Source organism: Schistocerca nitens, chromosome 10 (assembly GCF_023898315.1).
Source record: "Schistocerca nitens isolate TAMUIC-IGC-003100 chromosome 10, iqSchNite1.1, whole genome shotgun sequence".
NCBI lineage: Eukaryota > Metazoa > Arthropoda > Insecta > Orthoptera > Acrididae > Schistocerca > Schistocerca nitens.
Window position 1 is genome coordinate 129,567,471 of NC_064623.1, and position 11,453 is coordinate 129,578,923.

Sequence of the window (11,453 nt, forward strand, 5' to 3'; positions counted from 1 at the left end):
TCTCATTGTGCAGACACGTTTGGTTCAGTTCCACGGTTTGATTGTGCAGACACGTTTGGTTGAGTTCCACGGTTTGATTGTGCAGACACGTTTGGTTGAGTTCCACGGTTTGATTGTGCAGACACGTTTGGTTGAGTTCCACGATCTCATTGCGCAGACACGTTTGGTTGAGTTCCACGGTCTCATTGCGCAGGCACGTTTGGTTGAGTTCCACGGTCTCATTGCGCAGACACGTTTGGTTGAGTTCCACGGTTTGATTGTGCAGACACGTTTGGTTGAGTTCCGCGGTCTCATTGCGCAGACACGTTTGGTTGAGTTCCACAGTCTCATTGCGCAGACACGTTTGGTTGAGTTCCACGGTTTGATTGTGCAGACACGTTTAGTTGAGTTCCACGGTCTCATTGCGCAGACACGTTTGGTTGAGTTCCATGGTCTCATTGTGCAGACACGTTTGCATGGCGCCAGTCGGTTACTGGTCACGTCCTGGTAGGCTGACTAGTGCTGGGGAGACGCCACTTCACTCGATGTTTCTGCTGGGGACTTCCAATGATGTGTTGAGTCTACGTGACGTTACGCAAAAGTCCCATACGGTATTAGGAGGTGTGTAATGACCTAATAAACGTATTTGTCATATTTGTAACAGACAAAAAAGGAAAATAATATTAAATCATCGGCAAAAAGAAGAATATAGCGCTAATAATTTTGAAAGCAACCACAAATCCACTAGCCACAGTACGCAAAATCAATGTAATTCACTAGCGAGCCCGTGAAAACAATACCAACCACATCCTTACATACCGAACTAACAACATGAAACGACTAACAACCACTTAGCATCATTAACAACCAACACAACAGAGCGCTGCTGAATACTACAAAACGCCTTATACAAACAAGATCCGACTCAAAAATCCCGTGCCACCATGACATCACACAACACAGCTACATCACGGGTCAGAGACGAGATTTGGTACCGCAGCTATCGGTTGGGCCTTCCCAACCAGCCAGCTCCATGTAAAGACGTTAGCTGCACCACCAAATGGCACTAAGAGTTATTTCTGTCCCATGAAGTAGGCCATCAGTTTTCTACAAGTCAAATAAATAAATTAATTTGAAGAAACCCACATTATTTTTTTGCGGCAAATGCACACCTCTCATTCCTGTATATGAGCACGTCGTGTATGGCAGCAGCGTCAAGGTTAATCGATTCATCTCTATGGACATTGAGCTGAGTAATGGTATGAAGAGGGTACTGTCTGATTACGGCCCGAAGATATGTTTCCACACTTCACAAGCAAGTAAACGATCGTTCTGTCGTAGAGAACGATACTGGAATCATCAGCATTATACATATGAATTTCACTATCTCCGGCAGTAAATAAAGTATGGGTCTTTCCTTTTTTAGAAATTTCACTATTTCATCCAATGAAGTAATGTTTTGCAGAATTTCAAGTGTTTCGGTGGAGAAGCAAGCAAGCAAGCATTCCTTGCCTGTACAGTGGAACCTCGCTAATCCGTCCGCTGTGGCACCAGGAGCATGGTCGGAATGCAAAAAAGGTCGGAATGCAAAAAAGGTCGGAATGCAAAAAAGGTCGGAATGCAAAAAAGGTCGGAATGCAAAAAAGGTCGGATTATCACAGGAACACTTTTATTGACACAGCACAGAGTAACTATAATTTTCAGTTGGAAATACTGTCTGAAATATTGTTCCTTTTTAAAACAGTAACAAAACGAAAGGAAACCGTGACACACTAAAACTCTTGCAGGGTAGCGTAATGTGCAGTAGCGCCTGTACTGTAAAATGCATCTGTATTGTACGGTACGATATTTTTACTGTGAGTGAAAGTTTTAACATCTGTACGTACTTTATTACAGTACTGAACTGACACACAACTGACTTGCACTTGACAGTTTCAAATATGAGTAATCACACGGTAAAATATATTATGTTCTTAAGCAGAACGAAAAAAGTCCTCCTCAGGGGAACTGACTTAACGAAGCGCGGGCGAGGAGGTTTGCATGCTCTTGATCTGGAGGGCTATGCCAGCGGTAGCTTAGCTACCAGTAGGGTCACCCAAGCCGGACAGGTCGAAGGAGGGGAGCCAGACAAAGTGTGTCACGCAACGACCTACCTGTCCCCATTGTCCTATTCTCATCCTGTACATGCCGTGTCCTTTTTCCTACCATCCGTTGTCATAAGTAAAGAGTGGGGTAGACAGTGCACCTTAGCCATAGTGAAGGCAACCTGTCCAGTGGTGACAACCCCGAAAAATAAGCCTCTCAGGCTAACAAGTTGGGTAGTATCTGTCCCACGAAGAATAATCTTCAACTGAGCACGGAGGCGTTGAATGCACTACCCCAGGTGGTAACCAATCCACCGTCACACATGATGACGTTAGCGGACCTTCGGATTCTGCGGAGTCCGCACCAACATGCTTTGAGGATGAATCGGAGGATCCTCAAATCACCAGATGTAAACTCAAACCAAGGCGCAAAACTTCTTCGCAACATTTAAGGCTAATTCACTGCTCAAAGTGAGTAAATTAAAACATCTGACAGATTCACTAACACAACACAACATAGTACTGACAGTAGTACAGTAAACCAGATTCACGGATGGTCGTCCCTCCGAGTCCCAAGGATACAAAATCCTCAAAGGAAAAGTGGGTCAGCGGGTAATGAAGAATGTACACTTATCTACAGGATTTACAATCAGTCACAAGATACTGGATTCAGTGATTGGCTTCACCTCTCCAACAAGTTGTATATCCATACACTCCATCAAATGTACTAAGAAGGGCTACAATTTAGTCAACCTACATGCTCCAATGAACCAGAACAACAGACAGAACTGATAAGTTCTGGGAAGACTTAGAAGATATTGTCTCTAACGTTCGAGGGGCACACACTGTCATACTGCTTGGTGACGTCAGTGCCCAACTGGGAAGAGAGAAAAAGTATAGAAATATAGAGGGCAACTCTCCGGCACATATGAGAACCAACCGCAATGGGGAACGATTGGTGGATCTGTGTAGGACTTTTGGGTTGGTCATGAAGTCTACAGCCATCAAACACCTGCCAAGGAAGCAGAAGACTTGGATTTCACATAACACCAACTTAAATTCTAGATAGATCATGTGGCCATTTCAAGAAAATCTCAAAAGGAAATACAAAACGTGAAGGTATTAAGAAGTACCAATCTGGACTCAGACCACTACCTCTCTAAGATCAAAATGAGACCCCAGCGTGGGAAACACTAGAGTACGCAGAACCTCCAAGATGGTAAGATTTGACGTAGGGTGACTTAAGAACAAACAAGAAGTAAGCCAGAGACTGTACAGTACAGATTTCAACAACTGGAAACAACTGAAGAAGACTTGTGAAGACAGCCAATGAACTCGTCCCTTCACGAGAAGAAGGAAGTACCCCTGGTGGAATGAAGACTGTGACAATGCAATAGCCCAAAGGCAGACACTGTGTGAAGTGGAATTGTAAGAAAACCAAGAAAAATTGGGAGAACTTTTTGGAACAAAGAAGGCTTACAGTGAAGATAATTCAAGGAACCAAATGGACCTTCACACAAAACCAACTAACTCAAATCGAAGAGAGCTTCGGTAACGCCACAGATTTCTACATAACCTTCAAGCAGACACTCAGAAAATACAATCCGCCAAGCCTCCACTTCAGAGACTCACAAGAGAAACTGTTTCTTAACGACAATGACACCTCTTAGCTCAGTACTTTAAAAACCTACTCAACTGTGATACACCCAGCGAAGAGTTCAACTACAAACAAACCACACCAAACCTGGACTCACTGTCTCCGTCATTGGAAGAAGTTGGACAAATCATTCAACTTCTAAAGACTAATAAGGCAGCTTGAGAGGACTCTATCGTTGTTGAACTCTGGAAATGTGCTGGAAGCATTGCCGTCGGCAAGTTCATCGAGATCATCCAGGACATCTGCGAAACAGAGAAATTACCACCTGATTGGAACACGGCTCTGATCATCCGCTTCATGAAAAGGGAGATTTTGCTGATCTGAACAACTACCGTGGAATTTCTCTTGTCCCAGTAAAATACAACATTCTCTCCAAGGCGTTACCAACAAGGGCAGAAGATCAGCTCGACAATCAACTGGGAGAATGTGAGGAAGGCTTCAGAAAGACCCGATCCTGTGATGAACAGATCCTCAGCCTTAAAACTGTACTGGCATACTCCGATAAACTGCAAGATGATCGTCACCTTTGTTGATTTCAGGAAGGTCTATGACTCTGTTGATAGAGAATTGCTTAAAATACCCCAGGAACTAGGACTACAAGGACTCGTTCTAGAAACCTTGACCATCATCCATTCCAAGGTCAAATTTAGAGGTGAGATCTCAGAAAACTTCGAGATAAAAACTGGAGTGAGGCAAGGGGATGGACTCTACCCACTTTCCTTCAACTGCGTTCTTGAAAATGTTGTGAGAGAATGGCGCAAGGAACTGACCAATTTGGGTGTTCAGAGTAGTGTCTTTCTGGGCCAAAGAACGAAGGACTGATTGTAGATTGCCTGGCTTTTGCAGATGACGTGACACTAATTGCTGATTTTATTGAAATGGCAATAATGTAGGTAAACTGACTCAGAAAAAAGGCATCCAAAGCAGATCTTCAAGTGTAGCTGGAGAAAACAGAGATCTTCATCAACATCAAAGAAGCGAACAGAGAGATGTTACTTGACCAGGGAAACATCAAAAGTACTGAGAAGTATCTCATCGAATGAATTGAACCCAATTTATCAGAAAAAAAGGTCATTATGCGTGAGAGACAACAAACTAGAACTAGCCTACCAACTCACTATGAACACCTACAACAAGAAATGCCTGTCACGTAACCTGAAACTCAAGCACTGCACATTAGTCGTACGACCAGAAGCCCTCCATGCCTCGGAATGTTTTTCCATGAACCGGAGAGGTCTGATGGAGGAACTGGAAGTCAGAGAGAGGAGAATCCTCAGGAAGATCCTAGGCCCAGTAGAGGAAGAGGAGAATTCAAAAGGTGACATAACTCAGGGCACTACGAACATATAGAGAGGTTATCTGAGTGTGTAAGAGAAATAAGTGTAGCTTTCTATACCTATGTTGAAAGATTGCCTCCAACCAGATTGACCAACTGTCTGTTCACCTTCTGCCAAAACAAGAAGGATCTGACAGAAACTGAAAAGGACAGTAAAGAACGGGTAATAACTGATCTCCAGAAAAGACAGTCTGTGAGACACACTTCGAAGGAAGTCTGAGGATTTCAGGAAAAACCCCGAAGGGAAAGGTACCCCCTGGACAGAATAAAAGAAGGAGTTACATCGGAAGAGGATGCGGCAACACTGGGCTAGGATCAAAGCCCAACAGTCGAACAAACGTAGTCCAAAGTAGGGACATTCGAAACAAGAAGAAGAACGAAAAAAGTCTGTAATGCTAATTTCTTTAACAGACGGCGATCTTGATTTTACAGTGATGTTTCGCCATTTCCTAATTCACAAAACGTCTATTGGGGTAGAAGTAGAGCTTTGTTCGATGTATTGAGTGCCTATATCAAATGCATTTTTAACCTCTGTATTTGATAGTGTGATTGCCTTCGTCATCTTTGCGGTTCTTATCAGTTGTTCGAATTACAGCGTCAACGGTTTGGTGACCAGTTAATTATGCTTTCGTTGTACAGTCAACGACAGTTAAACTGATCCAGTCACTCACGCCATTGCGCTCAACTTCGGGTGTTAATATATGTTTACGTTTAGTTCAAATGGCTCTGAGCACTATGCGACTTAACTTCTGAGGTCATCAGTCGCCTATAACTTAGAACTAATTAAACCTAACTAACCTAAGGACATCACACACATCCATGCCCGAGGCAGGATTCGAACCTGCGACCGTAGCGGTCACGCGGTTCCAGACTGAAGCGCCTTTAACCGCACGGCCACACCGGCCGGCTTACGTTTAATTAACACACTTTAATATGTAAGAAGTACACTACCTCTAATTTATAACAGAAATACATGGACAATAACACTTACTGATAGAGTCAGAAACAAATTATTTCATACTAAATCTGATCGGACTATCGCAACTAACAACGGTCAGCTGCCTACTGATCCAGATCGCAGACGATGAGTTGTCGATAAAAGTCCAGTCCTGACTGTAGCATCGGCCTGTGCACGTAAACAAACGAAGTAAGTGGGATGGCCGGACTAAGCAGAGAGTCGGACCATCCGAGCTCCGATTAGTGAGGTTCTACTGTGACTAATTCGTAGAAAGATAAAAGGTGATATGAATGTTTGTTATGAGGAAGAAAACATGTTCAGACTGATTTCAACATAAATGATTGAGTGTCGAAGCCTGATTCCAACAAGTTGATGGACGAATTCATTGTTTGACAATAAAATCTTCTACATTTACCGCACACTTCAGTGGATGTACCCGCAGATGATTTGTCGGAGTCACCGTGTTTGTTAGGGATTTTTCTTTAATGGTAATTTTGGGGAATCATCATCTACGTCCTTACATTTTTAAATCGATTCAGCCCAGAATGATTCAAAACAATTTCTCATAAATTTAATCCATGTTACAAGGGTGCAAAGCATCTTATTGGCCAGGGACTTCCTCTGTAGTGCTACGTTGATCGTATGAATGTGACCAAGCAGTTTTATAAGAAATGATAACACGGAAAAGATACCAAAAGTCTGCATATTAATTAAAAATCCCAGTGATTGAACTGTCATTTTTTGAAACACTTAGAAAAAGTTCTTCAAGTTGTGTGTAGTTTGACAAAATGAAGACATTGTCAAGTACCATACGGACCACCTTGTAGGACAATATAGTTGCAAATTTGTAGAGGCATCTGCCGTTAAGTGAACAAAAAGATCTAAACTTTTCGGTCAATCTCTAACAAAATTTATTAAATCCTTCATAGCATTCAATGCATTATGATGTTCCAGGATTGCTTTCACAGTTTCTTGTAGGGTTAAAGTTAAGGAGTGTGCAAGGTTGTTCACAAATGCAGCTGTCATCTCAGTTTCCACAAACTTAGCCTGGACATCATTATATAATCTGGCCATGTTAGCAGAACCGTCATAGCATTGGCCTCTACAATTAGACGCAGGCATATCAAACCGTCTTAAAATAGCGAGCCTTAGCTGTAGTAGTTTGTGTACAGTATATCACTGAAGAACATTCTTTTATGGGGAACACAGAATTAACTAATTTTACACACACACCAATTGTTCTTTGGTGGCTACGTCAATTGCTTCGCCTGCTATGATTGCAAAATATTCCTCACTTTTGACAACATCCAACAAATTTCTAAGAAGTAAATGATTTAAAAGAGCAAAATTTCATTTTGTACATTTTGTGATGTCGATTTATAAGTTTTGCGCTGTAGCCACAATAAAATTTATTGGCAATCTTCCCACTGACGGCATAATAAATTGGAAAAGAAACTTGTTTCATCAGTATTTCGTATTGCAAGCCTATGTACTGATAAGCTCTGTTTTCTTACATTTGTATCAGTTTTTTAAAAAATCTCTCTAAGGACATTGACATTCAATTTTAAGGTTTTGAATTTCAGTACATCTTCTCTGTGCCAGCCTGATGTTTCATGGATGTTCAACTTTTCTGACTCTTTCTTCGAAAAACCAGCTCACACGCAAATTTTTCCAATTTTGCAGAAAGAATATCTTTTACCTTATTGTAATCAATCCATGCAAATTCCTGGTTTCATGGAAGCTGACAACTGCGTTGTTTTTTCCTGGAACAATGTTCTTTTGTTACTGACACACTTTCGTCAATACTTTTATCCTTTCACACACAGTACCACGGACACTAGGTCTAGGTTCATTCTCACTAACACCTGTCGACTAGCAATTTTTTTTCTAATTTGTACACTTTGAACTGGCCAATTTCTAGCTTTACGCAAGACTAGGCGGCAGCCTAAGGCGACAAAATTTTAGGGGCGGCAAGAAACAGAAAAATTAATTTCAAATCAGACAGCAAATTGAGCAAATGAAGACAAAAAAATGAAAAAGAGTAAAATTGAAAAGCATACGGAACAGTCGCTTAATATGTCTTTACTTACTTTGCCGAACATAAGCACATCTACCTGAAAACTAAATCAGCCGGCACTGACAATGGAAACTCCCCGTCACACGCCGCTCAGATTTAGTGGTAAGAGGCCCAGTCTATAGCCTATCAAGAAGTTAACACAGATCAAGCATGAAGAAGGTGTACTGAACTGTGAAAAAATTAAAATCGAAACACTGAACGGTCCAAGAAGTGGAATACAGCGCATCCATGAACAGAAGTGGCATCGTGGATAAGTGGTCGCTTGTTGGATGCATCGCGGGCGAGTCGTGATCAAACCGCCCTGGTATATTACTTTTCTTTTTTTCGCTGTTCACTGTATGCAGATTTGTGTCTGTGTCGTGGTGAAACGTCTGTTTGCAACAGCGGGGTGAAGGAAGCGACCTATTATGACCGTTGATTCTGCACAACTACTCTATTAGCTGCCAAAAGAATTTGGATTTGGAATGGGAACCGCAAACGTTTGATGACAAGGCGAAAAGTCAATCGAGTCCTCCAACGGAAAAACCTCTGGTAAGCCATACACGACATTACAGGCAGTACGTGTGTCTCTTACCGACCCATCTAATTTGTACGCCTGGTAAGTGAGTGAGATATGCCTCCTTGCAGGAACAGCATGAATGTGAATGTGATCACTCCCAAGGAAATGATGAAAACATAGTAATTTGTTACAGAGGCTGCACCAAATGAACGCAAGTTTCTCTATCACATATTTTTCTGTGCTCTATCAAAACATATTATAATATATTGATTATTCCTTGCTTATGTAGTGTTATCTTGAAGCTGTGAGAAAGGAGCACAGGCGTTCCAAGGCGCGGAAGCAGAGACGATGCTGAGGGTAGACGAAAATAGGAGAGATATTGTTACATGAAATAAACAGTAAGGGGAGAGCCTTGCGAAAATGTAGACGCCGCCAGACGCGGTGCCAGGGCGCTAGTTCCTCTTCAAGGAATTAACATGTAACTTCATATGTCGTCTAGACATTGTAGTGGGTTGCCACCGTAGAACTTTGTAACCAACAGGCACGGTGTTGTTGTTGTGGTCTTCAGTCCTGAGACTGGTTTGATGCAGCTCTCCATGCTACTTTATCCTGGGCAAACTTCCTAATCTCCCAGTACCTACTGCAGCCTACATCCTTCTGAATCTGCTTAGTGTATTCATCTCTCCACGCTGCCCTCCAGTACTAAATTGGTGATCCATTGATGCCTCAGAACATGTCCTACCAACCGATCCCTTCTTCTAGTCAAGTTGTGCCACAAACTCCTCTTCCCCCCCAATTCTATTCAATACCTTCTCATTAGTTATGTGATCTACCCATCTAATCTTCAGCATTCTTCTGTAGCACCACATTTCGAAAGCTTCTATTCTCTTCTTGTCTAAACTATTTACCGTCCATGTTTCACTTACATACATGGCTACACTCCATACAAATACTTTCAGAAACGACTTCCTGATACTTAAATCTATACTCGATGTTAACAAATTTCTCTTCTTCAGAAACGCTTTCCTTGCCATTGCCAGTCTACATTTTATATCCTCTCTACTTCCACCATCATCAATTATTTTGCTCCCCAAATAGCAAAACTCATTTACTACATTAAGTGTCTCATTTCCTAATCTAATACCCTCAGCATCTCCCGACTTAATTCGACTACATTCCATTATCCTGGTTTTGCTTTTCTTGATGTTCATCTTATATCCTCCTTTCAAAACACTGTCCACTCCGTTCAACTGCTCTTCCAAGTCCTTTGCAGTCTCTGACAGAATTACAATGTCATCGGCAAACCTCAAAGTTTTTATTTCTTTTCCATGGATTTTAATACCTACTCCGAACTTTTCCTTTGTTTCCTTTACAGCTTGCTCAATATACAGATTGAATAGCATCGGGGACAGGCTACAACCCTGTCTCACACCCTTCCCAACCACTGCCTCCCTTTCATGTCCCTCGACTCTTATAACTGCCATTTGGTTTCTGTACAAATTGTAAATAGCCTTTCGCTCCCTGTATTTTACCCCTGCCACCTTCAGAATTTGAAAGAGAGTATTCCAGTTAACGTTGTCAAAAGCTTTCTCTAAGTCTACAAAGGCTAGAAACGTAGGTTTGCCTTTTCTTAATCTTTCTTCTAAGATAAGTCGTAAGGTTAGTATTGCCTCACGTGTTCCAACATTTCTACGGAATCCAAACTGATCTTCCCCGAGATCCGCTTCTACCAGTTTTTCCATTCGTCTGTAAAGAATTCGCGTTAGTATTTTGCAGCTGTGACTTATTAAACTGATAGTTCGGTAATTTTCACATCTGTCAACACCTGCTTTCTTTGGTATTGGAATTATTATATTCTTCTTGAAGTCTGAGGGTATTTCGCCTGTCTCATACATTTTGCTCACCAGATGGTAGAGTTTTGTCAGGACTGGCTCTCCCAAGGCCATCAGTAGTTCTAATGGAATGTTGTCTACTCCCGGGGCCTTGTTTCGACTCAGGTCTTTCTGTGCTCTGTCAAACTCTTCACGCAGTATCATATCTCCCATTTCACCTTCATCTTCATCGTCTTCCATTTCAATAATATTGTCCTCAAGAATATCGCCCCTGTATAGAACCTCTATATACATCTTCACCTTTCTGCTTTCCCTTCTTTGCTTAGAACTGGGTTTCCATCTGAGCTCTTGATATTCATGCAAGTGGTTCTCTTTCCTCCAAAGGTCTCTTTAATTTTCCTGTAGGCAGTATCTATCTTACCCCTAGTGAGATAAGCCTCTACATCCTTACATTTGTCCTCTAGCCATCGCTGCTTAGCCATTTAGTTCCTGTCGATCTCATTTTTGAGACGTTTGTATTCCTTTTTGCCTGCTTCACTTACTGCATTTTTGTATTTTCTCCTTTGATGAATTAAATTCAGTATCTCTTCTGTTGCCCTAGTATTTCACTAGCCCTCGTCTTTTTACCTACTTGATCCTCTGCTGCCTTCACTATTTCATTCCTCAAATCTACCCATTCTTCTTCTACTATATTTGTTTACCCCGTTCCTGTCAATTGTTCACTTATGATCTCCCTGAAACTCATCTGGTTCTTTCAGTTTATTTAGGTCCCATTTCGTTAAATTCCCACCGTTTTGCAGTTTCTTCAGTTTTAATCTACAGTTCATAACCAATAGATTGTGGTCAGAGTCCACATCTGCCCCTGGAAATGTCTTACAATTTAAAACCTGGTTCCTAAATCTCTGTCTTACCATTATATAATCTATCTGATACCTTTTAGTATTTTCAGGGTTCTTCCATGTATACAACCTTCTTTGATGATTCTTAAACCAAGTATTAGCTATGATTAAGTTATGCTCTGTGCAAAATTC